Source organism: Hemiscyllium ocellatum, chromosome 28 (assembly GCF_020745735.1).
Source record: "Hemiscyllium ocellatum isolate sHemOce1 chromosome 28, sHemOce1.pat.X.cur, whole genome shotgun sequence".
Lineage (NCBI taxonomy): Eukaryota > Metazoa > Chordata > Chondrichthyes > Orectolobiformes > Hemiscylliidae > Hemiscyllium > Hemiscyllium ocellatum.
In genome coordinates this window covers 51,201,625-51,224,927 of record NC_083428.1, presented here as the reverse complement: position 1 = coordinate 51,224,927, position 23,303 = coordinate 51,201,625, and the positions used below count along the sequence as shown (strand labels likewise).

The window sequence follows — 23,303 nt, the reverse complement described above, 5'->3', positions numbered from 1 at the left end:
CGATGTGCAGAAAGGGTCAGAGAGGTGGAAACCCTTCCAACTTGAAAAGAAAATGAGATGTTAATTTGCGATGTCAAAACATATAAGACTATGGGCTAAACAATCGAAAACTTGATTCAGGTAGTTAAGCAGTTGTGTTGGACAAGTGAGGCTACAACAGGCTGAAGGGCCTTCTTCGATGTTGTTGTCCTCCACAGTATTGGGGTTAGTGTCCCCGCCTGACACAGGGCTCAATCCTCCGCTACGGGCATCATAAAGCTTTTAAACCTGTAGCTCTGTTCCCCAGTGAAGGTTATGAATGCCTGGCCTTCCATTCTCGGTGGGACGTGTCACAGGAAGGACAGTGCTGTCTGAGTCAGCTGGGGAAGGACTGCAGCTCCTGGGGAGAGAGAGTGTCAGTGAAAGTGCAAACTCCTGCAAACTGCACATTGTGTTTGTGTTGGAATGAAAACCATTGTATAGAGTTGTTCCTGACTGATGTGTTTATTTAAAGCAGGAATCTGAGGAAGAAAACAGAGTAAACCCATTCAGATCTGAGTGCAGAAACATTTCCAGCAGAACAAATGAGTTTATACAGCATAGAACCGCGTTTGAATGCATTGAATTCGGGTTGATGGGGGCATATTGCTTTCACTCGGCTGAGTTACCAATGTGTAAATGATACAGCTAGTATTCAATGTGATGGTACATTTGATCAGTGGTTCGAACTGCTATTAAGTCTGTAGGTTAGGTGGATTGGCCATGTTAAATTGTGCTGGTGTGTCCAGGGAGTAAATTCAGGAAGTTAAGTGAATTAGCCAAGGGTAACGCAGTGATAAGGTCAGCAGTAACATGATGCCAGATTTTATTCCAGTGGGTTTATTTGAAATCACTAGCCAAAGGCCTGCGGGGATAGAGATGGTAACTAGGTCTGGTTGAGATGCTGTTCAGAGTGTCCCTACAGACTCAATTGGCTGAACTGTACTTTCTGTATTGTAGGGAATCTGTGATTCTCTCAGAGAGTACACTGCGGGCGTTTACTGGGCTGCTAAGACATTAGAGACGATGCTGACGTCGTTTAGTGGGAATGGAATTTTATTTATTTTTGTGTTGGAAAATTTGAAACTGAACCAAAGAAAACCGAATGGAAATTTTGCACAGCAATTGAGGTTTGGAGAGAGTAAATAGTTGGTAAATTCACTCTTTCAAGTTCGTAAATTTCTGAACGTCAGGCTTTCAAAACCATCAATGTCGGACAAAGAAATAATGGGAACAGAATTTCTGTCACTCAGAGAATCCGTTTCCAAATATTTGGAAAGGCACATTTAGAGACACAGAAGTAGTGAGTTGCACCAGGAGAGAGACAGCCTGTGGCCAGGTAAGAGTGTAAAAGTGGGGTGTGGGGAGTGGAAGGTGTGAGGAAACAATGTCTAATTTGGACGACTTTAGATGTAAAGATAGCTCAGAAACGTATGCAGCTGAAAAGGATTCAGCAAAAACTCAGAGTTTTGAAACATTTCCGTTCATATTTCACATGAAGCATTATAAATGGAACTGAGCAGATTTTGTATATTTTCAAGGAAAGATATTCAATAATGAATAGGAAGTGACTCGTCTCTTGGAGATCGATTTCTTCCTTTAATCCCATGATTTAAAGATGAGAGGACAATCGCCATGATGTTGGGTTCATTTGATACCCACTGAAATCTGCCAAAGTAACTGAGCATCAAAATTGGCATCTTGTTTTGTAGTTTAACCTTCTGTTTTTCTCATCAGTATTTTATTTAAGCTGAAATAAATTCGGTGCAAAATTGACTGCAACATTAAACGTTCCAATGATATAAATCCAATTCACTTCCGATCATTGCAAGGAACAGAGTGAGATTGCAGCACAATTAATAAAATGAAATGAACAAAACTGCATTTCCGGGAATTTTACCCAGTTCAGGTGCAGCCACATGAGAAAGACCATCGGGCTAAAACATCACCTTCACTTCTCTCTCCATATATAATTCTTCATGTGTGAGAGAAACTGTCTGAAGAAATTATGCGTCAAGACTAAATGTGCGTGTGAATGTGACGGGAATTTCATGTTTGTTGGTTCATTCTGAGACAGTTGCGATTCGGAATGAATCACGGACAGGTATTCCTTCCAAGGACGAGGTCAATTCTTTGGATTTTGCTGGTATTATTATTCCGTTGAAAGCAGAAACATAATGGTGTCCATTCGATTCCACTAAGGGAATCTCTTATCCCCTTTGTGCACCATATGTAATCTTGATGTAGTCACGTGTGAGCCCCTTTGCAATTGGCTGAAGTAGCCCAGAGGTTAAGGCGACAGGTTGATCTTCCATTGTGCATGTGTGTACTTCAATCCTACTTTGGCTGTTACTTCTATCAAACGCAGCTGTGGATTCCCTTTGTGCCTCGCAGCTTTAATACACATTGGATAGAGAATCTTGCTCTTTCCCTTCATTGCACCGGAGATTTATGATAAATCAATACCACATCAAGGTCGAAATAAAGCAATTTGTTTCTGTTGTAAGTTAAATTGGGATAATGAAAAGGAGTGCAACATTTCTTTCCTCCTTTCATTCCATCTTGACTTTCTCTGAATTTACATCACATGAAAGAGAAACAAGTAAGGAGAGATCGAGAGCAATAGTTTATTCAGTGGAATTGTGAATGAGTATTTTGGTGTAACATTCCATACAAAGGTCTCATCAATATTTCAAGTAATCAATTGGAATTGAAACAGCAGAAGACTTCTCCAATGAAACAAACCTTTTATTCTTTCACAAACTATTGCTGTGTGAATCACACAGTGAACCATCATCCAGCATGATCACCAAGTTGCCAACAACATTAGATCCACCAATTTTCTTTAGCAATCATAGCTTCTGCACATACCCATCTGTGGTGTACCCAGTGTCATTTGTTGTCTACAGGCCACGGCACATTTCTTCTTCACGAGCTTATGAGCCAAGTTCCTGACCCATCTGATCAGTTTGAGAAACCTTTTCTATCACTCCATCCCATCCCCTCAGAATTCTAAACTTATCAATAAAATAATGCGTTCGACCAAATGATATAGGATTCGAAATCGGCCATTCAGTCCATCGATTCTGCTCCACCATTTAACGAACTCATGGCTGATCTGATAATCCTCAACTCCATTCTCCTGCATTACCTCGACAAAGCTTCAGCGTCTTTCTGGTTAAATATCTGTCTGGCACAGTTTGAAAATACACAACAACTCAGCCTCAACAGCAGTTTCGGTAATGAGTTTCACCGATTCACTGGCCCCTGAGCAAAGAAATTACTCCTAATTTCTGAATCAAATTGGCAATAACTAATTCTGAGTTCATGTCCTATGGTGCTCCTCATACCAGAGGCTAAACCATCTGCCCATATCTACCCTGTCCAGATCCCATGAATATTGAACGTTTATAAATTTTATTATGTAATTATAGAGCTCCCCTCCGCCTCCTCTGTTTCAAGGAGAATAATCCCAGCCTAACCAATCATTCCACGAAGCTCCATATTCTCCAGTGTTGACAACATGTTCGTAAATCTCTGCTGTCCCCTGCAGCGTCCTTACATATTATTAAGGCAGGTGGAGAAATTTCTGTGAGGCAACGGTTGAAATTTCAAGCACAGAAGGGCAGTGGAACTTGAAATCAGACAGCGACTGGAATCAGATTGGTCCACACAAAGACGAAATTACAGTAAGGATAAATCTGACAAATGAGAATCTGATCATAAGGTATTGACTTTCAATGGCTTTACTGTCACCTAAGCCCCCTGTGTAATCGTCCACGGAGCTATTATTTAGGTAAAACGGATTGAGACTGGCTATATAAAAAATTTGACAGCAAACACATATCCGTTGGTAGATATTTTTTGATTATAAACTCAACTCATTGCTCCGTGAATCCTACACCGTTTGCAAGGCACAAATGAGATGTGGGACAGTACTCTGTCCATTTGCCTCGATGGGTATAACTGCAATTATACTTAAGGTACTGGACACTATCCACGACAATGCAGTCACTTGATTGTACCCTATTTAATACCTGAATATTTATTCACTTCACCGCTGAGGCACAATTGCAGCAGAGTGCACCAAATACACGATGCACTGGAGTAGGTCATCCGGGCATTTTTGACAGAACCTTCAAAGCTCAACAGCTGTATTGACTATAAGGACAAGGTTGGAAGATGCAACGAAACACCACCATTTTCAAGTACCCCTCCAAGGCCCATAGCACCCTGACTTGGAAATGAATCAGTGATAAACTCATTGAGTGGTGATGCAGTCCTGTTGGGCAAAGTTTCATACTTCAGCCCCCCCCATCTTTCATCTTAAACTGAGTAAATGTTGATTTATGCAGTGACCAGACTTGGGCTCAGTCCTTCAGCTATTCCCTAAACTGGTGATTGCTAAAGTGCTACTATCATTCACAGCCTCTGGCCAACAATAGATAATATCCAAAAATCCTCTCAATAAACTGATTCCCCTCAAGATGAAAGTGGTGCTGGAGAAACACAGCAGGTCCGGCATCAGCTGAGGTAAAATCAATGTTTCACGCAAAAGGCCTTCATCAGGAATGAGACTGGGGGCATATGGGATGGAGAGATAAATGGGAGGGGTTTGGATCTGGGGAGAAGGTAGCTGAGGGTGCAGTAGTTGGATGGAGGAGGGGGCGAAGGGGATATGTCAGTTCGGAGGGTGGAGCGGATAGGTGGGAATGAAGATACACAGGTGGGACAGGTCAGGAGGGTGGTGCTGAGCTGGAAGGTAAGAACTGTAGTAAGATGAGGGAGTGGGCTTGAGGAAACTGAGGAAGTCCACATTGATGCCATGGGGTTGAATGGTCCCGAGGAAGAAGATGAGGCACTCTTCCTCCAGGCGTCAGATGGTAAGGGCGTGGTGATGGAGGTGGGCCAGGATCTGCATGTCCTCGGGAGAGTGGGAGGGGGAGTTGAAATCTTTGACCATGGGGCAATCGAGTTGATTCTTACAGGTTTCCTGGATATCTTCTCTGAAGTGCTTTGTCAGAAAACATCTGGTCTCCCCTATTTAGAGGAGACCGCATCTGGAGCAGCAGATACAACAAATGACATGTGTGAAACTGCAGGTCAACCTTTGATGAATGTGGCGGGCTCCATTGGAGCTTTGGACAAAGGTGACGGGATAATGTGGACGCAGATTTTGCATTTCCTGCGGTGGCAGAGGAAGGTGCCGGGAGGGAATTGACCCCCATTTGAGGGTGTGGACTTGATTAGGGAGTCACGGAGGCAAAGGTCTTTGATGAAAGCGGATAGGTTTGGGGAGGGAAATATATCCCTGGTGGTGGGGTCAATTTAGAGGTGGCAAAAATGTCGGCGGATGATGTGATGAGGACCTTCCTCTCCCCATGTTCTGCCGTTGTTGTGTTTGGAGGTGTGGGGTTCATGGTTAGAGGTGCGGGACATGGATGAGATGCGTAAGAGGACATCTTCAACCACTTGGCAAGGGAAGTTCCGGTCTAAAAGAAAGAGGCCATCTGTTGTGTTCTGTGGTGGAACCGGTCCTCTGGGAGCAGATGTGGCACAGGCAGAGGAGTTGGAAACACAAGATAGCATTCGTGCAGGAGGTGGGGTGGGAGGAGGTGTAATCTAGATAGTCAGTGCGTTTGTAAAAAATATCAGTAGCACTGACCTCCAGGGATATTTTTCCCTCCCCACCTCTATCCACTTTCCGCAGAAACCATTCTCTCCACGACTACCTAGTCGATCCATGCCCTCCAATGACCAGCCCTCCCAGCACCTTCCTCTGCCAACGCAGTAATTGCAAAACCTACGCCTACGTACCCCCCACCTCCGCTCAATGCCCCAAAGAAACCTTCCACATTCATCAAAGTTTCACCAGCGCTTCCACACATGTCATTTATTGCATCCGTTGTTCCCGGTGGGGCCACTGGACACTTTATCGTGGAGCGCTTCAGAGAACATCTTCATGACATTGGTAACAATCATCCCCAACGCCCCGTGACTGAACACTTCACCTCCCCCCGCCACTCTCCAGAGGACATGCAGGTCCTGGGCCTCCTCCACCGCCACTCTGTCATCACCTGACGCATGGAGGAAAAACGTCTCATCTTCTACCTCATGACACTTCATCCCCATGGCATCAATGTGGATTTCACCAGTTTCCCACTTCCCCTCCCCTCCCCAACCTTGCCCTAGTTCCAACCTTCCAGCTTGGCACCATCCTACTGACCTGACCCACCTGTCTATCTTCCTCCCCCCTTATCTACTCCACAATCTTTTCCGATCTAACATTCTTATCCCCACCTCCATCCACCTATTGCACTCTCAGCTAAATTCTTCCAAGCCCCACCCCTTCCATTTATCTCTCCAACCTCGAGGCTCCTAGCCTTAATCCTGATGAAGGCCTTTTGCCCAAAACGTCAATTGTTTCCTGCAACTCGAATGCTGCCTGACTTGCTGTGGTTCTTCAGCACCGCTCTAATATTGACTGATTGCCAGCATAAACAGTACGTACTTCTGTCCAATTGATTCCCCTGTCCATTGATCTTCTCTGATCAGGAATGTCCACTCCCAGATCTCTTTGTCTGTCTACGTCACACAGGACACTCACTGTTATTGTTTCTTCTCCCCAATTTCGTTAACACTCATTGATCTGGATTCAATTCCATTCAGCATTTTATCTTGCCATCTGATTGATACATCACTGTAGTCTCTGATATTCTTCATCATAATCAACTACACGACCAATTGTTACATCATCAGCAAACCTCTGCATCATGGCAATTACAACTAAGTCTAAATCATTGGTCTACATCAGAAAACAGCGGAACTCCACTGGAAACACTCATCCAGACATGGTTCATTGCTGGTTTGGATTAACAGCTTCAATAACAGCAGAATAGAACTCCTGCTGTAATTTGTAAACATGCTGCTGACTCTCCCCGTTGGTCTCCTTAGTGATTACTTCTCACATATGGGAGTGGTGAATAACCTGTACACATTGTGACTGAGCAAGTGAGTTTGCACCTCAGCGGGTAATTGAATCCCTTCCAGCACTCACCCCATGGCCCTGACTTCTTGGTGCTGTGGGTATCTTTGTGTCTATTAAGATTGACAATCAGTTGAATTCGAGTCCACACAGACACTATTCCCATTTTCACCGTTGTTCATCTATTTTGATTATTCCTTATTCTCCCACGGAATGTTGTTATCATTGGTCTGAAGAGCATTTGTTGTTCATTCTTAATTCACCTTGAACTGAGTCAAAGGGCATTCATGGGTGAACCAAGATGTTGTGGGTCTGGATCACATATTGACAGGACTCGTTATGTTTGGCAGATTTCCCTTTCGAAGGGACATGAATGAATGAGTGTTCAGTAAACTAAAGTTACTGTCTCTGTTCCTGAGATTGGTTTTATTTTTCAGATTTTATTCATCGAATTTAAATAACAGCACCTGCCATGTTCCAGTCACCAAAGATTACGAGCCCAATATATTGCCGCTGCACTTACAACTCCCTGCTATATTACTCCATTCAAAGAATGACATTGTCAATTCAGATTATCCCAGAGAGAATACGACGCATTTCTGTGTTGGAATGGAAGCAATGTACGCTGTATTAGAGTGTTTACTGGAGCAAGAGACTGATGTGGAGACGATTGAGCAAAAGCAGTTCTTACTGTCAAAGTAACAGAATACCGCTGTGTTAAGGAAAATCTCTGAGAAAGCTTTCGATTCACCAGCCTATCACTGAAATCATCAGAAGGCTCCCTCTGAGCCAGTCCTCAGTGGAGGTTAATGGAGGATCTGGGAAAATTTCACGAAGTATGGTCAGTCGGAGCAAAAGTAAGGAGGTCGTTCGTTTCTGCAGTGTTTCACAATACTACCTTTCCCGTGCGCAGTCGAACAGTCTAAATGATTGTGCCACAGACAGCGACGGCAAGCTCCGCTAAAACGTAATCCTTTAAAACCAGTGTAAGCAACACAACGTTATTGGGGTACACCGCGTGGAAACAGATACTTCGGTGTATCTCATCCATACTCACCACATAGCCAAAATTAAACAAGTCCCATTCCCCAGCATTTGGCCTCAATCCCTCTAAACCCATCCTATCCAGAACTCATCCGATTACCATTGCAATTTTCTGAGTGCAATCGCCTCCTCCACTTCCTCTGGTAGCTCATTCCATACACGCACAACCTTGTGTGTGGGAAATGTGTCTTAGGTCCTTTGTCAATTTCAGACCACTCACCTTATACCTATGCTCTCGAGTTTTCATCTCACCCCAGCTTGGGTAAAACACGTAAATACTCAGTTCACAACTCTTCCATGAAATCATGTCACAGCCGTTACACTGCCGGGAAAGTTGTCCCAGCCTATTCCACCTCACTCCGCAGTCCAAACATTGACGACATCCTTGTCTATATTTTGTCAACAATTTCACGTATCTTTCTTTTAAAGTTTTTCAAGATGTCAATTACCCTGGACAACAACGAGCTATTGGAAACAGAAAGGTGAAACGTAGAATGGCTTCAATTTTCAGTGCTGGATGCCACAGAGCCGCAGGGCGGTCGGCTGAGGCTTGTTTCTGCAGTGTAATGGTCGTCACTTTCACCTCATAACGCCAAAGGTCCCCAGTTCGAAACTGGGCAGAAACTGCTTTGTTCTTCAACGGCAGGCTTTTACATGGACTTTCTTGCTTGCTTTCCCATCTGCAAACGTGCCTTCGAAATTGCTCGAACAAATCTGCTCACTTCGTGAAATGTAATGCAATTCAATTCAACTTCCAGCAGCAAAAATCCTCAACTGAGGATCTGGGAAAATTTCACGAAGTATGGTGAGTCGGAGCAAAAGTAAGGAAATCGTTCGTTTCTGCAGTGTTTTCAAGATGTCAATTACCCTGGATAACAACGAACTATTGGAAAAAGAAAGGTGAAACGTAGAATGTCTTCAACTTTCAGTGCTGGATGCCACAAAGCTGCAGCGCGACTGGCTGAGGCTTGTTTCTGTAGTGTAGTGGTCATCACGTTCGCCTAACACGTGAAATGTCCCCAGTTCGAAACTGGGTAGAAACTGCTTTGTCCTTCAATTGCAGCTTTTAACACGGACAAGAACGGAGCATTCTTGCTTGCTTTCCCATCTGCAAACCTGCCTTCGAAATTGCACGAATAAATCTGTGTGAAAAGTGATGCAATTCAATTTAATTAGTGTGCAAAGCATTGTAAAGGTTTTCTGCAACCTGGGTCTGATCATATGCCATTCTGTTTGAGAGTGTAATTACCGCGTTCTGATCCCTTCCACGAAAAACAGTCCCGCATCTGCATTCCTTGCGCAGGTGGACCAGTTCAACGACAGGGAAGAAGCTGATGCTCTGGTGTCACAGCGCATCACGAATTCCTGAACTCGTCTGTCTGTCAAATGTACGCCAATGTCGTCTCTGAAAGGCCTCATTTGGAAGCTGTCTGTCGTTATTCAACGTGCGAGAATTGGCACCAGAGGTCCTGAATCATGGTTTACATCAGTTCGGACGTTAGTGGCTCATTCAATCAGCAACAGCAATGAAAGAAATTATACTCTCAGAGGAACCTCTGGACTTGTGCTTTCATAGCGTCGCTCGTATGAAGGTGCGTCCCGAGATCTAAGCCATGTTGGAACTGAAACAGAGGAATCGACAGAGAGGCTACAAAATGACATCGCATCCTTTTGGTTTTCTTTAAATCACTGACGAGCAGAAAAATGTAAACGGGAGGGCGAGTGGAAAAGTGAGGCCATTGCAGCTCTGGTGAAACTCCTTCTTTGTGAGTCACTCAGCAACAAGAGTCATGAAGGTGACTCATGCGTGAGAGCTCTTCACATCGAGAACAAAAAGCACTCAGTGCAGTTAGCACCTCTCCCGGAGTGGGGGTGGGGTGAGTAGTAACTTCTGTTACTATGTTCAGAAACTGCCTTTTTAATTGACGTGAACAGAAACTGCATTTCTAATAAGCAACATGGAATTCAGCAAAATTTATTGAGTCGCTTCTCGTCGATTCCCACACAGGTTTCCTACTCAGTTAGTATCGATGTGGCTCATGTCCAGGTGTGAACATCTCTGCAGCAACTTGCACGGTTAAGGTAAAAGGCAAGGAAAGTGCATCTCGAACTGGCCCCGAGGGCAGAGCATCCTCACAATGTGATCTGTTATTCTCGGATTGTAATGCTACCTCCGGTTTTAGGGTGGAGAACATTCTTTGGGACTCTTATCCTGCAAAACAGACACAGTGACTGAAACTATAGTGCACGGTATGATGTGGAACACGGCCTGCTCAGCTTTGTGCATTTTCCCTGTAGTCCGGTGTGTTTCGTGTTCCGTGTAAACGTGAAAGTTGTCCTGTTTCGCGCAACGGGTGAAATCATTTAGCGAAGCAAGAATCGAAAATTGAAGTAAAGTCAAGCAGCTCATGGTTATTTGACCAAATCATAAACGAACATATATTCTCACGCAGTCACAGATACATTTGTAGCTGAAAAGAGTCTGAGAAGATAGACTCAGCTTATTATTGATTTTTGTCTGGATTGATGGGCTATCACTATCTACTGCGAAATTGACATTGTAGACGGACACATGCCAGCAGCTGTGCGAGTCAGAGAGGGACCATGGAACACTTTGCATGTGACTGTGCGTCTGTTGTTCTGCAGGAGATAGTTGTTGACGGCAGGCATGTGTGGTCGAGTGGTCTATAGCTCTACGTTCACGCTCGCGTTTCGGCAGTGGTGTGGTTTCGAGTCCTGCTGCTGCCAATTCTGCTGATCGCCTCCAACAGCTTGTTGAAATGTTGGTTTGCTCCCCGCTATGTTGATGTTCAAAGGAAACGGACAATGTGTTTGCTTGCTGGGGAATTAACTGTGGTGTGGAAAAGTGCCGAATTTCTCAAAATGTCGGCGCTGTCGCGATCGTGCTCAAAGGCTGCAGTATGTTTGGAAATACCTTGCTATTAGTTGTGAGATTACTTCATAACTCATGCCCTCGGACTGTCTCACATTGAGCATCGAGAACAAAGAGCACTCAGATACAGTTAGCACCTCTTTGACGTGATCTGGGTTGTCGGGGGTCGTAATCACCTTTTGACATCTGTTAATACACGCTGAAACTGCCTTTTAGATTGACGTGAACAGAAACTGCATCTCTAATAAGGACGAGAGAATTTAATAAACTTTCTGAGTCGCTTCCCATCGATTCCCACATTGCTTTCCACCTCAGCTGGCTGCCGTGTGCCTCACGCCCAGGTGTAGACATCTCTGCAGCAAGCCGCATGGTTAATGTCAAAGACAAGGAAACCGCCAACTCGTACCGGCACCGAGGTGTGTGCATCCTCACAATGTGATCTGTCCTTCTCGGATAGTAATGCTACCTCCACTTTTCAGGTCGAGAACTTCCTTTGGGACGTTTAATCTTCAAAACAGACGTCGAAACCGTAAGTATGCTGCACGGTCTGATGTGGAAAACGATCTGTTCGGCTTTGTGCATTTTCCCTTTAGTCCGGTGTGTTTCATGTTCCGTGTAAACGTGAAAGCTGATCCTTTTTGAGCAACGGGTGCAATCATTTCCCAACGCAAGAATCGTAATCCCAGTCATGTCACACAGCTCTTGGTGTCTTTGTTGAATCAGAATCGAATTACCATTCTCTCACACAGACCTTAGATTTGTGGCTCAAACGAGTCTCAGAAGGTAGATCAGCTTCCCATTGGTTTTTGTCTGAATTGATGGGTTATCATTATCTGCTGCAAAATTGATATTGTAGCTGGGCAGATCCCAGCAGCAGTGCGAGCAGGACAGGGATCTGGAACTCTTTCCCCGGGACTTTGATTCTGTTGTTTTGCAGGCGCACCATTGAAAGTGAAAGAAAATGTCCGATTCTGGTGGCTTGTCTTGTGGCCGAGTGGTCGGAGGTGCTGTGTTGCATTTAAATTTCTAATGAGGGTTGTGTTCGAATCCCACCATTTGTGTGCTGTGCTGGTTTTACTGCAGCGTGTAAATGTTCAGTGTTTAAATTCCAACACGACCAGCTTACTTTGCTTATTGTAAATGTATCTCTGATTTGAGAGCATGCACCCTCTCCAATGTGCCAGTGTCCATGCTGTAGTGATCACATTCGCCTCCCACACAAAAGGCCCGGACCTCAAGCGGTTCCACTGCTGCATCATGTTCCGGCCAAGTTGTGTTGTTCACTATTTCCACTGAAACCGAACGGAGATTGGGATTTCATCGCTGGTGTGAAACAAAATCCTGCAGCGAGTTTACTTATCATTATTTGGTGTTCTAGTGAACGGAAAAAATAATTCCAGTTAATTGCAATGTCATATGGTCTTACACTTCTCTAATTTCCTTCACTTCTGTCCTGGAAACGTGAGCTGCAAGCACTGCCGCATTGTTGATCGGATGAGCAAACTAATGGAATCGAGACTGTGTTTGGGAATCTTCACTTTTCATGGCTCGTTCATGTTTGGTTCTTTGTTTTCCCTCATTTCAGAGTTTCTCGGGAGGTAGCGGTGCACTAAGTTTCCAATATATGTTGGGAGCGCAGATTGGAATTGTTCTGCTGAAGGATCTGAAAACCGTTTATGGCTGATTGCCCTCGGACTGCCCCTAGAACAGCATTTTTGCTTCGAAATCTCTGGAAGTGCATTTTAAACAAACTCCCATTTCCCAGCATCTGGCCCCTATCCCACTGAACCCTTCCTATCCAGAAACTCATCCGGCTGCCTTTGAAATCTTCTGAGTGTACGAGCCTCCTCCACTTCCTCTGGTAGCTGATTCGATACCGAACAACCTTCTGCGTGGGAAAGGTGCCTCAATCCCTTTTATATTTTACCCGTCTCACCTTACACCTATGCTCTCTAGTTTTCAACTCACCCCCCAATGCCGAAAACAAAAACTTCAGTATTCAGTTTACAAACCTTCGTTAAGGTCATGCCCACGTTCAGACTTGCCCTACATTCCAAACTGTGCACCCCTGACAACATCCTTATCTATATTTTGAGAGCAACTTCACATGATTTTCTTAATTTTCAATTATGCCAATTACACTGGAGAACAACCGGCTCCTGGAATTGGAAAGGTAAAGCGTTGGACTGTTGTAAATTTTACTGCTGGCCGACTCTGAACACCAGCTGCTCGCGGGGATGCTTCCTGTAGTGTGGATTGGAGTCACCTCCTACACGAAAACTCCCCACTTCAAAATCCCAGCTTCAAAATCCGGCAATAACAGCCCTTATTCCCGATGGCAGCTTTTCAAACTGACGTGAGCAGAGCTTTCTAACTTGCTGTTCACATCAACAAACCTGGCTTTGAATTTGCTCGCTCATACATGCTGGAGTGGTGAAAAGGAATACAATCCCATTTCATTACTGTGTAAAACATTGTTACGGTTTTCTCCAACCTGGTTCTGAAAATGCACAGATGTGTACAGCACTGATGGCCATTCTGTTTCAGAGTGGGGTTACCGTGCTCTGATCCTCCCACTAAAAACAGGACCACATTTGCTTTTCTTGGGCAGGCGGCCCGGGTCAAAGCCAAGGAGCAAATGTTCCCAGCAACAATCCTCAGCTGAGGACCTGGGCATGTTTCATGGGTAATGGTCAGTGGGAGTAACGTTATGGAAGTCCTCGGTTCTGCAGTGTTTCTAAACTCTAAATCGAAGCGCGATTGGATTTTAGCATTCTTAGGCATGATTTACATTGATTGGTAAAATTGGAATTGTTTTCTAATGAGCAACCAACTCAGGTTTGTTTCACAGTTAAACGTTACACCTTTCCAGTTTTCCAGTACACGCTGAGACTGCTAGCTTGTCATCACAGGTATTTGTCAGCGCTCAGTTCCGAACAGCATTCACTCTCATTTAAAGGTGGAGGGCACGTCTTCAGCTTCATAACACTGTTCTCATCACAAAATCCTGCAGCTTCTCATCTTGGGGACAAGGGTTGGATTGCAGACGAACCGTATTAAATGTAAAGATTTTCACACGGGAAGCGCCATTCATGGTTGGGGTGGGGGGAGTTTCTGTGTCCCAGCGCTGTGCAGGGAGCTGCAGTGGCCACTTTCTGTTGACAGCGGGGGTCTGGTGAGAGCAATGTTTGTCCCTGTCTTACTCCGTGTGGTGTCAGGGAATACAGAAACATCAATGGCTTGGGTTGCAATTCAATCTTGCCATGGATTTTCCGGTTTAAATAGAGGTAGGGTGGTATTCACATCGTCTTATGTGGAACAACCAAAGCTCCATACCTGGATGGTCTCAAACGACCAACCTTTATCTTGCAGCCCTCTGCTGACCATTTGAGCCACACAGCCTGTCACCAACCAGGCGTGCCGATTTCCCTAATGCAGGAAGGTTAGCGGAGATCTGAACGGCGGTGAACAGCTTGAGCACTCACTGTTTTCAGTCTATAACCAATTTTCTGCTTTCATCAGCGAGCTTGTCAGAGAGCTCGAAGGGTCTGCAAACACACAGATGAAAAGGAACAATCACAAACTGAAAATTACCCAGGCCCATCGGTGTGAATACTTGAGGTACGTCTGTTGTGGTTCTGGTACTGGAATAACTCAATCCCATGGTTTGACAGAAACTGGAGATTAAATATAGCACTTCACGACACTCAGCTCAACTATCTATCGTGAATATACAATGGGTATAGAACCCCTTCCGTGTAACCATTTAATCAAATCCTCCCTGTCAATCTGTCCAAAATCTTTACTTTTGTATCTCATTGGCAATTTCCTCCAGTTGATATGAACATTTCATTTTCATCTACATTATCTATACCAATCGTAAGCCCATAACTTTTGTCAAATCTCCTTTCAACTCCACAATTCACCAATGCGGGGGTGATCTATCCCCTCTCAGGGATCATGCCATCCTACTCAATGTTTGGGTGATCTGTCCCAGTCAGGGACCCAGCCATCCTTCCCATTGTGTTGGGGACCCGTCCCCTCTCAGGGACACTGCCATCCTTCCCAATGTGTGGATGATCTGTCCCGCTCAGGGACCCTGCCCACGTTCCCAATGTGTGGGCGATCTGTCCCTCTCAGGCTCCCTGCCATCCTTCCTAATGTGTGGTTGATCTGGCCCCTCTCAGTGGCCCTGTCATTCTTCACAATGTGTAAGTGATCTGTCCCCTCTGAGGGATCCTGCCAATCTTCCCAAAATGTGGGTGATCTGTCCCTCTCAGGGACACTGCCAATCTTCCCAAAATGTGAGTAATCTGTCCCTCTCAGGGACTCTACCATCCTTCCCAATGTGTTGGTTATATGCCCCCTCTCAGGGACCGTGCCATCCTCTACAATTTGTGGGTGATCTGTGCTTCTCAGGGACACTGCCATCCTTCTCAATGTTTGGCTGATCTGCCCCTCTCAGAGATACTCCCATTCTTCGCAATGTGTGGGTGAACTGTCCCTCTCAGGGACTCTGCCATCCTCCCCAGTGTGTGGGTGAGCTGTCTCTCTCAGGGACACTGCCATCCTTCCCAATGTGTGGGTGACCTGCCCCCTCTCAGCGACCCTGCCATCCACCCCAATGTGTGGGTGATCTGTACCTCTCAGGGTCCCTGCCATCCTTCCCAATGTGTGGGTGATCTGTCCCCTCTCAGGGACCCTGTCAACATTCCCAATATGAGGCTGATCTGTCCCTCTCATGGACCCTGCCAACTGTCCCAATCTGTGGGTGATCTGCCCCCTCTCGGGGACCCTGCCATCCTTCCCAATGTGTGGGTGATCTGTCCCCTCTCAGGGACCCTGCCAACATTCCCAATATGAGGCTGATCTGTCCCTCTCATGGACCCTGCCAACTGTCCCAATCTGTGGGTGATCTGGCCCCTCTCAGGGACCCTGCCAACATTCCCAATATGAGGCTGATCTGTCCCTCTCATGGACCCTGACAACTGTCCCAATCTGTGGGTGATCTGCCCCCTCTCGGGGACCCTGCCATCCTCCCCAATGTGTGGGTTATCTGTCCCTCTCAGGGTCCCTGCCATCCTTCACAATGTATGGGTGATCTGGCCCCTCTCAGGGACCATCCTAATCTACCCAATGGGTTGTTGATCTGTCCCTGCCAGGGACCCTGCCAACTGTCCGAATGTGTGGGTGATCTGCCCCCTCTCAGGGCCCCTGCCATCCTTCCCAATGTGTGGTTGACCTGGCCCCTCTCAGTGACCCTGCCATCCGTCACAATGTATGTGTGATCTGTCCCCTCTCAGTGTTCCTTCCATTCTTCCCAATGTATGGGTGATCCATTCCCTCACTCAGGGACCCTACCAATCTTCCCAATGTGAGGTTGATCTGTTCGTCCCAGGGACCTGACCATCCTTCCCAATGTTGCGCGTGATTTGCCCGCTCTCAGGGACACTGCCATCCTTCCCAATGTGAGAGTGATCTGTCCCCTCTCAGGGACACTGCTATTCTTCCCAATGTGTGGGTGACCTGCCCCGTGTCAGCGACCCTGCCAATCTTCCCAATGTGAAGATGATCTTCCCCCTCTCAGGGACTCTGCTATCCTTCCCAATGTGTGGGTAATCTGCCCCTCTCAGGAACCCTGCCATCCTTTCCAATGTGTGGATGGTCTGGCCCTCTCAGAGATACAACCATCATTCTCAATGTATTCCTTAATTAATTATTTCTTTTTTTAAAAAAGCTACCTTAGCTTTAAAAACATCTACTGAACTAGCATCAACTACTTCCATTGAGGTTAAGAAGTTCCTTCTCAATTCAGACTTAAATGTGCTGCCTGTATTCTTGAGCTGATGCCCTCTTGTCCTAGATTCACCTGCCAGTGGAAGCATCCTCTCTACTTCTATTTTATCCATTTCATTCATTATTTTATATGCTTCCATTCTTCTGAATTCCAATGAATATAATCCCAATCTACCCAGTCTCTGTTAAGCCAACCCCCTCAACTCTGGAATCAACCTAATTCACCCCCGCTCGTGCCAAGTACATCCTTTCTCAAAGGAGATAAAAACTACATGGAGTACTCCAGGTGTGGCCTCACGAACACCCAATACAGCTGGAACATAACCTCTGCTTTTAAGCACAATCCCCTCAGCAAAGAAGGACAAAATTGCATTTGCCTTCTGAATTGATTGTTATTCCTGGTGACCAACCTTCATGCAGAAGGGTACTCGGGTACCTCTGCTTAGCAAATAATGTAACTTTTTAAAATTCAAGTAATAATCTGTTTTTAATGTTACTCCAACCAACCAGTATGACATTACATTTATGAACATCATATTCCATATGACCGACCATTGCCCACTCACTCAATGTATCTATGTTTCCTCTGCAAAGTTTCACAGTCCTCCGCACACTTTGTCCTGCTACTCATCATAATGTCAAATGCAAACTTTGACACCCTACATGTGGTCCCCAAATCCAAATCATTTGTATCAATTCTAAATAATCGCAGTCTCAACACTGATCCCTGAGGCACACAACTAGTCACTGATTGCCAGCTAGGATAATATGCATTTATCCCCACACTTTGCTTCCTGTCAGTCAACCAAACATCTACCCATGCTAATACTCTACCCCTAACACCATGCACCCTTATATTATGCAACAGCCTCTTGCACAGCACCTTGTTGAAGGCCTTTTGGAAGTTCAGGTACACCGTATCCACTGGGTCACCATTGTCCACCTTGCTCAAAATGTCTTCATAGAATTCCAAAAGATTTGTCAAGCATGACCTGCACTTCATGAACCCATGCTGTGTCTGTCCAATGGGACAATTTCTATCGAGTCCCTGCTATTTCTTCCTTGATAATAGTGCCAAGCATCTTTCTCACTACAGAGAATAAGCTAATTTGTGTTAAATTCCCCACCTTTTGTCCACCTCCTTTTTAAAACAGTGACGCTACTTTTGCTGCTTGCAATCTGCTGGGACTGCCACAGAGTCCAGTGAATTTTGGAAAATTACTGCTAGTGCATTTGCTACTTCTCCTGGCATCTCTGTTAGTACTCTCGGATGCATTCATGAGACTTTTCTGTCATCAGCTCAATTACCTCCAACAGTCCAACGCTAGCTGTTTTCTAATAATGATAGTTTCCAAATCATCACATACCTTTGTCTCTTTGTTCATTACTGGCAAGATATTAGTACCCTCCACTGTCTTTTCCCATAACTAAATGCTGCTTCTCATTTTCCAAAGGACGAATGTTTACTTCAGCCACTCTTTTCTCGTTCAATATAAACTTTTGCTATCTGTCTTTATAGTCTGTGTTCGTTTATTTTTCTCATGTTCGATCTAACTTTTCTTTGTAGGTCTTCCGTGGCTTTCTGTTGACCTTTAAAGTTTTCCCAGTTCTGAGTTCATGCTGTTTTTGTCCACTTTGTATGCCTTCTCTTTCAATTTGATTGCTTTCCTGAGATACCCATCGCAGAGTATCCCTTTTCTGACAGTCCTTCATTTTCACTGGAATATACCTTTGCTGAACACTTTGTAAAATGTCTTTGAATATCTCCCAATGCTCATCAACTGTCCCACCATAAAATCTTTGTTTCCAGTCTACATTATTCAGGTTCTCCCTCATTCTATTGTAGTTCCCTGTGTTCAAGCACAGGAGGTTAAACCCAGGTATTAGATTTTATCTTCACACTCTCCATATGTATTCTAAATTCAAACAAACAGTGATCACTTCTTCAAAGAGGATCCCTAACTCTGAGGTCATTAATTATTCCTGCCTCATTGCTCAGGGGCCAGATCTTGGATAGCTTGCTCCCTTGTCAGTTCCATTTCATACTGGTCAAAAAAAAACTATTATGGATACATATAATGAACTCCTCAAGGCTACCCTGACTGAGCTGGTTTGACCGATCTATATGTAGATTTAAATCACCCATGATAATAGCCGTACCATTTTTACAGGCCTTAGTTATTTCTTTGTTTATTGCCCAACCTGATGTGATGTTATTATTTGGTGGCCTACACACTACACTTATCAGTGACTTTCTTGTTAGAATTTTGAATGCATCATTCCTGTTTCTCCTAATGTACGGCAATAACAACTACTTGCATTGTATGGAACCTTTTACAATGGCAAATCTCCAATGGTGCTCCATGGATGATCAAAACATTGATTAAAGAGAATGATTTTAAAATACATCTTAAAGAAGGATAGAGAAGGTTAGGGAGGCTATTCTACAGACTCCTGCCCTTGACAGCTCCAATTGTGGAGTGATGCAAGTGGGGTGTGTTGGAAAGGGAATGTGCAAATAGAAAATGGAGGAGCGCAGGCAGTGTATAAGCTCTTAAGGACACAGGAGGTTCCAGACTGAGTCTGTCTGTCATAGAGAGTATGGCTGCCTCATGGAGTTCGAAAAACCGCAATGGCTCCATGCAAGTCATGTTAGTCAAGGACAGTGTAACAGTGGCTGAGAGAACTTTTGATGAGAACTCTTCTACTGAGGTAGTGTGGGCTGACGTTAGAAACAGGAGAGGAGAGGTCACACTGCTTTGAGTTTTTTATAGGCCTCCTCAGAGTTCCAGGGAAGTGGGAGAGAGGATTAGCAAAATTATTCTGGGTAAGAGCAAAAGTAACAGGGTAGTTATTATGGGGGACTTTATCTTCCCCAACATTGACTGGGAATGCTATAACTCTAGGACGTTGGATGGATCAGTTTTTGTCCAGTGTGTATAGGAGGGTTTCCTGACAGAGTATGTCGAAGGGCTGACAAGAGGGGAGGCCACATTGGATCTGGTGCTTCATAATGAACCAGACCAGGTTTTTGATATAGTTTTAGGTGAGCACATTGGAGAGAGTGACCATAATTCAGATACGTTTAGTTTAGCGATAGAAAGGCACAGGTACATGCCACAGGGCAAGAGTTATCAATGGGGCAAAGACAATTATAATGCGATTAGGCAGGAATTAGGATGCATAGAATGGGGTAGCAAAATGCAGGGGATGCAGACAATGGAAATGTGGAGCTGGTTTAAGGAACAGATATTGCATGTTCATGATAGGTATGTCCCTGTCAGGCAGGGAGAAAGTGATAAGATAAGGGAACCATGGTTTACAACAGAAATTGCATCTCTTGTGAAAAAGAAGAAGGAGGCTTATGTGTTGATAAGGCAAGATGATTCAGATGAGGAGATGGAGAGTTACAGATCAGCTAGAAAAGATTTAAAGAAAGAATTAAGAAGAAGAAGAAGAGCAAAGAGAGGACATGAGCAGTCTTTAGCAAACAGAATAAAGGAGAACCCTAAAGTTGTCTATAGGTATGTGAGGAATAAAAGGATGATTAGGGTAGGAATAGGTTCAATCAAACACAGAAGTGGGAAGATGAGTGTTGACCCTGTGGAGATCGGACAGATGCTAACGAACATTCCTCATAGGTTTTCACTCAGGAAAATGAGAATATTGTAGAGGAGGAGAATAAGGTATGAGATATTAGACTAGAAATTATCGAGGTTAGCTACGAACAGGTGTTATCAATGCTGGCAGGAGTGAAAATAGACAAGCCCCCTGGGCTGGATGGGATTTATCCGAGGATTCTCTGGGAATCTAGGGAGGAGAAAGCAGAGCCTTTGGCTTTGATATTTGAGTCGTCTTTGTCTATAGGTTTGATACCAGAGGACTGGAGAATTGCAAATATTGTGCCTTTTTTCAAATAGAGATGACCCAGGTAATTATACACCGGAGAGCCTGATTTCTGTTGTAGGAAAGGCATTGGAAAAGGATTATACGAGATAAGATTTATAATCATCCTGCAAACAACAATTTAATTTCAGATAATCAACATGGTTTCATCAAGGGCAGGTTGTGCCTCGCATTGAGTTTTTTGAGAAGGTGACCAAACATGTAGATGAGGGTAGGGCAGTTGATGTGGTATACATGGACTTCAGTAAAGCCTGTTGGAGAAAATTCAGAGGCATGGAATTGAAGGTGATTTAGCAGTTTGAATGAGATATTCTGCAACTGGAAGGAAGGGGCGGAACTGGAGGACCGAGCAGCGGCCAGTCCTCCAACCAGAGTGAGTGAGGAGCAGGGTCAAAGCATTCTCGCGGATGATTGCTCAGAAAGCAAACTGTTTTGCATGATTGATCATTCTCACTTCATAGTGGAACATTAAACCTCTCTCATAAATCAACGTGAGATTTTAAGAAGTAATTGAAATGTGAATCTGATAACGTACATATTTCCAATCGATTTACACAACTGGAGTAAGAGACGCCATCTCATATTCCCAATTCCTTCGTCTCCACCGCATCTGCTCCCAGGAGGACCAGTTCCAGTACCGAACAACCCAGATGGCCTCCTTCTTCAAAGACCGCAATTTCCCCCCAGACGTGATCGACGATGCTCTCCACCGCATCTCCTCCACTTCCCTCTCCTCCGCCCTTGAGCCCCGCCCCTCCAATCGCCACCAGGACAGAACCCCACTGTTCCTCACCTACTATCCCACCAACTTCCATATACATCATATCATCCGTCGTCATTTCCGCCACCTCCAAACGGACCCCATCACCAGGGATACATTTCCCTCCCCTCCCCTATCAACGTGCCGAAAAGACCACTCCCTCCGTGACTCCCTCGTCAGGTCCACATCTCCCACCAACCCAACATCCACTCCCAATACCTTCCCCTGCAACCACAAGAAAAGCAAAACGTGCGCCCACATCTCCCCTCTTACTTCCCTCCAAGGCCCCAAGAGATCCTTCCATATCTGCCACAAATTCACCCACACCTCCACATCATTTTCTGCATCTGCTGCACCCGATGTGGCCTCCTCTATGTTGGGGAGACAGGCCGCCTACTTGCAAAACATTTCACAGAACACCTCTGGGACACCCGGACCAAACAACCCAACCAGCCCGTGGTTCAACCCTTCAACTCCCCCTCCCACTCCACCAAGGACATGCAGGTCCTTGGACTCCTCCATTGACAGACCATAGCAACACGATGGCCGAAGGAAGAGTGCCTCATCTTCCACCTAGGTACCCTCCAACCACAAGGGATAAACTCAGATTTCTCCAATTTCCTCATTTCCCCTCCACCCACCTTGTCTCATTCCCAACCCTTGAACTCAGCACCACCTTCCTAACCTGCAACCTTCTTCCTGACCTCTCTGCCCCCAACCCCACTACAACCTATCACCCTCACCTTAACCACCTTCCACCTATCGCATTTCCAATTCCCCCCCCCACCCCCCAAGTCCCTCCTCCCTACCTTTTATCTTAGCTTGCTTGGCACACTCTCCTCATTCCTGAAGAAGGGCTCATGCCCGAAACGTCGAATCTCCTGCTCCTTGGATGCTGCTTGACCTGCTGCGCTTTTCCAGCAACACATTTTCAGCTCTGATCTCCAGCATCTGCAGTCCTCACTTTCTCCTAAGAAACTTATTTTCAAACTCCCAGAACTATTGATAATTTACATACCTGGCCAGTATGGTTAAGCTGGACTGAACAATCTACTTGCATGCGAGACATCGCTATGTCTCTAACTCGACAGACCGATTGTTAATGATAAATGTTTCACCCATGATTCTGTGCAGAAAGGAATATTATGTATCAACTCACCTTCAATCCCTTCTGTCCTTCCTGCAGCAGCTACACCCTGGGGCATTGAGCTACCTGTCCTGTCCCTCCCTCAGCTGTTGTTCAGTGATAACTGTGATATCCCAATCCCATCTTAGATTACTTCACTAAAGACAGGAATGCACCCGATTGACTTTTCTTGACATCTGCAATTATTTAAAACTCACTTACAGGTTTTTTAATTCCGTCTTTTTTGAAGCATTTAATTCTCATTCAATCATTTGCAACGGTGGGATTTAAACCTGTGTCCTGAGAACATTTGCTGAGTTTCTGGATAAATTGTCTCACAATAATGCCACTAAGCCATCACTTCGCCTTTTCACAGGTTGTGCATCCCACTGCAACATGAATCAAAACCCTTTTTTCCTGCACAATTGTTTGATCCTGTACTCTGGTGATATCACTCAGTACCGCTCCATATTGTATCCCTCATTTTGTGGGTCTATTGCTGCCTCTGTCAGCGTCTCTCACTCTTGCAGTTACTCCAGATCCTGAGCCAACAGAATTCTCCACTCCAGAGAGATGAGGCAGCACAGGCCAGGAATGGACACTGGGATTTTCCAGATCTATGTGGGGCTCACTGCCATTCTACATCTATAACCCTCACTGCATCAGTCTAATTTCCCATTGTGCCAACTTCTGTGTCTTCTCCAGGTACTCAGCGAGTTCCTGATCCAATAGACTTGCCAACCACTGGCTGGGAAGATGGTTGGTCAGCCAGAGA

The 23,303-nt window shown here is 45.1% G+C and overlaps 1 long non-coding RNA gene and 1 other non-coding gene across 2 annotated transcripts in view; one reads left to right on the top strand and one right to left on the bottom strand.

The window, feature by feature from the left end:
* Positions 1-23,303, bottom strand: part of LOC132829170 (uncharacterized) — a 468,019-nt gene that overhangs the window by 105,921 nt on the left and 338,795 nt on the right. The gene's annotated exons all lie outside the window — the stretch shown is intronic.
* trnav-aac (transfer RNA valine (anticodon AAC)) lies at positions 9,018-9,090 on the top strand. Its single transcript has one exon. It is a non-coding gene; the product is annotated as a tRNA-Val (tRNA).